This window comes from Bos indicus x Bos taurus, chromosome 19, assembly GCF_003369695.1.
Source record: "Bos indicus x Bos taurus breed Angus x Brahman F1 hybrid chromosome 19, Bos_hybrid_MaternalHap_v2.0, whole genome shotgun sequence".
NCBI classification, from domain to species: Eukaryota; Metazoa; Chordata; class Mammalia; order Artiodactyla; family Bovidae; genus Bos; species Bos indicus x Bos taurus.
Genome location: NC_040094.1, coordinates 40,358,102 through 40,364,649, shown reverse-complemented (window position 1 = coordinate 40,364,649; position 6,548 = coordinate 40,358,102).

Sequence of the window (6,548 nt, the reverse complement as noted above, 5' to 3'; positions counted from 1 at the left end):
GTTTCCCCTCAACACAGCCCTTTTTCAGATCAGCACCTTCCTGTAGCCAACCTTAGCAGCTGCCTCCCCACCTGCCTCTCAGACCATCTTACTCGTCACTGTACCCTCCCCATGGTTCCTGGAAGCCACCTGGGGACCACGGTCCTGCCCTGCAGGTTCCAGGACCCCACCCTCAGGCAGCTATCCATCCGAGGAGGAGTCCACACCCCAAGGCTCTGGAGACAGATAGACTCTAGCCGAGAGAGAGCAGACAGTCCACACACCCTTGACATCAGTCTCTGGCCCATTTGGGCTGAGCAAAAGAGACAGCCCAGCTCTGTGTTCACACTCACCCTGTAACACTCAGGGAAAACAGGCCTTGGCAGAAGGAATGGAAGAGTGTCCTTGCTTTGAATGAAACACCAGTGAGGGATAAGTTAAGCTAATTATCAAGTCGTGCCAGAAGCCAAATTACAGACATTGTCACATTATAAACACCAGTTCTCAAGAGAGCGGCTTGGAGACATCTGGGCAGCTGGAGCCTGGGCTCCTCATCTTCCCCCTCCAACCTGCTCCATCCCCTCCTGCATTCCAGCTTAGAGCTGGGGCTCCCAGTCTCTTCCCTACAGCCAACTGGTTACCAGTGCTGCTGATTCTCTTTCAATACCTGTCCATGCTCATGGTTACTGCCTTCCTATTGGTCTTTACTAGCACTTACTGTGACCTTGGGTGAGTGACTAAATGAGTCCTCCATTTTTTTCCATCTGTAAAATAGACTTTTTCTTTTAAACACAGGGCAGGTCTCACTTAGGGGCTTCCCTAGTGGCTCAGATGGTAAAGAATTTGACTACAGTGCTGGAGATACAGGTTCCATCCCTGCCTCGGGAAGACCCCCTGGAGGAGGGCATGGCAATCCACTCCAGTATTCTTGCCTGGAGAATCCCATGCACAGAGGAGCCTGGCGGGCTATAGTCCATAGGGTCACAAAGAGTCAGACATGACTAAATGACTCAGCACACATGAAAGTTTTCACTTAGATCAAGTATGCACCTAGCATAGGGGCAGTTCAAGCTGAGCATTCAGGAAATACTAGTTCCCTGTTCCCTTCATGCCTCCCCATCCCTCCTGCTGATCTGTGATTTCCTTTGCTTGAAAGTGGTCCGCAATTCCCCATCCTACAGGATAAGGTCCAAATTTCTTATCAAGGCCTTAAGCCCTTTGAATTCTGGTTCCTGTTCAGAACCAGATCTACTTCAGATCTGTTCAGCCACGCTGATCTACTTCATTTATTAAAAGCACAATCATTCTAAAGTGTTGTCCCACAGATTACTTGCTGGCTTTAAAGGAAGAAAATGCAACTTCTCCCAGAGAGATGGGCTGTCCCCAGTGAGTCCTACCCATTAGCAGCATTCTGTCACTAGGAGCAGAGCTCAGGCACCGAGGACACTGTGACGTAGTGCTCATGGCCCATATAGTCAACCTGAATCTAATGGAGCCTGTAAGTCTAATTTCCAGTTTACAGGACATACAGGGTAAACACCACCTCAAGGAAGCAATCAGAGAAGTCTAGACGGTGGGACGTGATGTCTGTAATTTACCTGACATGCTTTAGCAATTCAACAACTCAATGGCATAAGGGGGAAAAAGATTATTCTAGATTTAAATGAGATGGAAGAGACATAACCAAATGCAACATGCATTTGGTTATGTAGACCTTTTTCAGATCCTAGTTGGAACAAACCAAAAAGCATTTTGGGGGGACAATTAGGGAAAACTGAATATGGGCTGGGTATTAGATGATACATGGAATTATTATTAATTTTGTAAGGGGTGATTATCATATTGTGCTAAGAAAACTTCCTAAAGTATTTAGGGGTAAACTGTCATGGAAACTTGAAATCATTTTAAAATATTTTGGCAAATACAATAAATATGTTAATAATTACAGCAGCCAGCCACTATGGAGAACAGCAAAAATAGAGTTATATGATTCTGCAATCCCACTCCTAGGCATCTATCTGGAGAAAACTCCAATTTGCAAAGATGCATGCACCCCTATGTACATAGCAGCACTGTTTACAATAGCCAGGGCATGGAAGCAACCCAAGTGTCCATCAACAGATGAATGGACAAAGAAGATGTAGTATAAAATATTACTCAGCCATCAAAAAAAAGAACAAAATGATGCTACTTGCAGCAATACGGATGAATCTAGAGGGTTATCATGCAAGGGTTAAGGTTAGTGAGGTAAGTTAGAGAAAGATAAATACCATATGGTGGCTCAGATGGTAAAGAATCCGCCTGCAATGTGGGAGACCTGGGATCAATCCCTGGCTTGGGAAGATCCCCTGGAGGAGGCATGACAACCCACTCTACTATTCTTGCCTGGAGAATCCCCATGGGCAGAGGAGCCTGGTGGGCTACAGTCCATGGGGTTGCAAAGAGTCAGACATGACTGAGAGACTAAGCATATCACTTATATATGGAATCTAAAAAAATGATACAAATGAACTTATTTACAAAGCAGAAATAGACTCACAGACAGAAAACAAACTTATAGTTACCAAAGGGTTAGGATTAACATATACACACTGTTCTGTGCTGTGCTTAGTTGCTTGGTCATGTCCGACTCTTTGTGACCCCATGGACTGTAGCCCGCCAGGCTCCTCTGTCCATGGGGATTCTCCAGGCCAGAATACTGGAGTGGGTTGCCATGCCCTCCTCCAGGGGATCTTCCCAACCCAGAGATTGAACCCAGGTCTCCTGCATTGTGGATGGATTCTTTACTGCCTGAACCATCAGGGAAGTCCAAGAACACTGAAGTGGGTAGCTCCCTTCCCCAGGGGATCTTCCCAACTCAGGAATTGAACCAGGGTCTCCTGCATTGCAGATGGATTCTTTACCAGCTGAGCTACCGGGGAAGCCCAGATAAACACTGCTGCTAAGTCACTTCAGTCGTGTCCGACTCTGTGCGATCCCAGAGACGGCAGCCCACCAGGCTCCCCCGTCCCTGGGATTCTCCAGGCAAGAACACTGGAGTGGGTTGCCATTTCCTTCTCCAATGCATGAAAGTGAAAAGTGAAAGTGAAGTCGCTCAATCGTGTCTGACTCTTAGCGACCCCATGGACTGGAGCCTACCAGGCTCCTCCGTCCATGGGATTTTCCAGGCAAGAATACTGGAGTGGGGTGCCATTGCCTTCTCCCAGATAAACACTGCTATATATAAAATAGGTAAATCACAAAGACCTACTGTATAGCATGGGGAACTATACTCAATATCTTGTAAAAGCCTATAATAGAAAAGAATAATAACCAGAAAAGAATCTGGAAGAGGAATATATGTTATATATATTACATATATATTACAGATATATGTAACTGAATCACTTTGCTGGACACTTGAAACTAACACAACATTGTAAATTAACCATACTTCAACTAAAAAAATTAATTACTAACATAAGTAGTCATCTAGGTAATGGGTATATGGGAGTTCGTTTCACTATTCTCTACTTCTCTTTAGGTTGAAATATGCATAGTAAAGATTTTTAAAATATATGTGAGTGCCAGTTATGTGGTAGTCACTGAGCTAAGGCAAAATCTAATGTGGCTCTTGGAACAGAGTGTGATACGTTTCAAGGGAGAGGAGAATAGTACTAATAAATGAATAGATGAGAAGCTTTGAAGGAAAGGTATACAGGTCTTGAGTGGGAAATGGTGATGAAAACTGACCTGGTCACGGTCTGGAGTGGTGGGGAGCAACTTCCTCCCAGGAAGGAGTGAATGAATCAGTGGAGCTCTGAATAGAAGCAGGTGCGGGCCAGGCACAGGAGAAAGGAGGAGGGTAAAGTGTATGGTCAGAGGGAAACATATGTGCTAAGAGAGCTGAGGGAGCTGGTTACTTGGGCGCTAAAGGGGGAGGGGTCTGAGTGGCTGAAAGGAGAGTGGACAGCACAGGGGAGCTAGAAGGTGAGGGAACCATTCCCCTTGCCCCCTGCTCCCCAGGAGGACCTGTGGGAGGGCTGTCGGTTACTCCTGTACCCTACCTGTGAGCCATTTAATGGTTTCATTCTTCATCCCAAAAGCAATGGGAAGCCATCAGCAGGTTTTGAGCAGGGGGTTAACACAATCCAGTTGGGTGGCTATATACAGGATATGGCAGGATGTGGGGGCGCCGCCAGGGTATGCCAGAATGGAGGTGGGGATAAGCAGACCTGGGGTGTAGTGATCACCTGACACCAGGTGCCAGGGTGCCACCTGGGTTTCTGACTGTGGGAGGGGGTGGAGGGAGGAGCCATACACTGAAACAGGTTTGCCGGAAAGCAGAACACGTGGCAGATGGTTTGAGACAGGTTGGATCTATGGGGCTTTTGAAATGCCTGAGGTGGAGGCCAAGAGGGCATGGCGTGTCTTGGTCAGTGCGGAAAGGCTGGTTGGTACATGCGCAGGGACACAGAGAGAGAAGAGGGACGTTCTGGACAAGCCTTAAGGAACCCTGCTGTTTGTTTGGGCCAAGGAGGGGAGAGGGAGCCTGGGCTGAAGACCGAGCGAGAGGGAGCAGCTAGTGAGGCAGGAGGACACCAGGCAGGTGCAGTGCCCAGAAGGTGAGGGACTAGAAAATTCCTGGAAAGAGGAAGTGGCCAATCATGTGGGAGGTCAAGATGGGAGGGCTGAGGAGAGCCTGCCAGTTTTGATGAGATGGAGGCCACTGGAACCTCAGCAAGAGCTATTTTGGTGGCCAGTGGGAGTGGAAGCAGATGGAAGCGGGTTGAGAAGGAAGTGGGAAGTGCAAAAAGGAAGACAGTGTGTAGACAGCTCTTGGGGGAAGTTTGACTGTGAGGGGGTGGAGAGATGGGTGGGGTAGGGACTGTGGGTCAAGGGGGAGATTTAGCTCCCTAGTGGGACAGACACGCTGATGGAGTTGGTAAGAAAAATAATAAGAGGTGCCTCTCAGAGGGCATTTGGCACTGGACCAATGCCAGTCCCCCTTCAATTTAGCAGGAGGGAAGATGTTGATGGCGGGTAGTTGGCAGCACACGGGCAGGCACTTGCTTGCCTCTGGTCCTTGCCCCCAGAGCTTTCTCAGCTGGAACTCTCCCATGCCTCTTTTGAGTACTTTTGTTCATCCTCTAAGAGCCTAAGTGGTAGATTACTATCTTCTGTGAAAAGACTTCCAAAAGACTTCCCTCTTCTACCACCACCCTGCCTCTATCAGTCCAAGGACCATGGTTGTCCTTCAATCACTACTTCCCAGATTAGCCTAGAATGTCCATCTCTCCCACCAGACCCTGTCTTTATTGCCTAGTTCCTAGCTTAGTTCCTACGGTCTAGTAAAGGGCTTGCTACAAGGGAGGTCCTCAAGGAATGTGGAGGTGAATAGATAAATGAACTAACTACATGCAGACATGCAGAGGAAGTCTAACAGGAGGAGCACAAGCCCAGAGTAATGAGGTGGAGAGGGAAGGATATGGAGCAGGGATGGAAAAGGGAAGAAACAGGAGAGGGGACAAGGCTAAGCTACTGCCAAGAGCTCTTGCATTTATCAACGGCTTTTATGAGCCATGCACTAAATATATGGGTTTCTCTTTTAATCCTCACAATATCCCCAGAAGGAATGTTGTCTGCTGGCATGTTACCTGGCTCCTCCTAGTTAACTAGAATGTATCCTCGAGGTGGAGTGGAGTTTGTCTGTCTTGCTCACCAGTGTGCCTCCAACAAAAGCACATAGATAAGGTGTCAGATGAAACATAGGCTGTTCGGGTAAATTTGAATTACAGAGAATAGCGCTTGCTTCAGTAGCACATATACTAAAATTGAATTATAGAGAAATAATTTTGTTAGAATGTGTTTTGTATTTGTGTGTGTGTGCTAAATTTGGCGATCCTGTACATAGTAGATGCTGCTGCTGCTGCTAAGTCGCTTCAGTCGTGTCCGACTCTGCGACCCCAGAGACAGCAGCCCAACCAGGCTTCCCCGTCCCTGGGATTCTCAAGGCAAGAACACTGGAGTGGGTTGCCATTTCCTTCTCCAATACTAGATGCTAGTAGATGCTTAATAAATATTGCTGAATAAACATTGCTTGATTAAATGACACCATGGGGATGCAATCAGTAAATTCCAGACAGTGGGAAATCTAGATGAGAGTAGGGTATCTTCACTGAATGGGTAAGTTTCAGGGAGAATATAAAAGAGAGAAAGGAGGAATTTATAGATTAAAAGAGAATTAAGAGACATATCAACCACGTGAAACTCTTCCTTGGATCCTAGTTCAAATAAACTAAATAAATTGTAGGGAAAAATATTTTAAGATATTAATAATTAGAAATTTAAACACTGGCTATTTGATAAAGTTAAAGGATGACTTAATTCTTTTTAGGTTTGATAATAGTATTGGGGACTTTATTTTCAAGAGTCCTCTTCTTGTAACAATATGTACTGAAATATTTCGGAATGAAATGATATGCTATCTGGAATTTGCATCAAGATAATATAGAATTATATTCTCTATCTTACTTGTGGTGCTTATGGGTATATTCATTTGTGAAAACTATTCATTCAAACTATACACC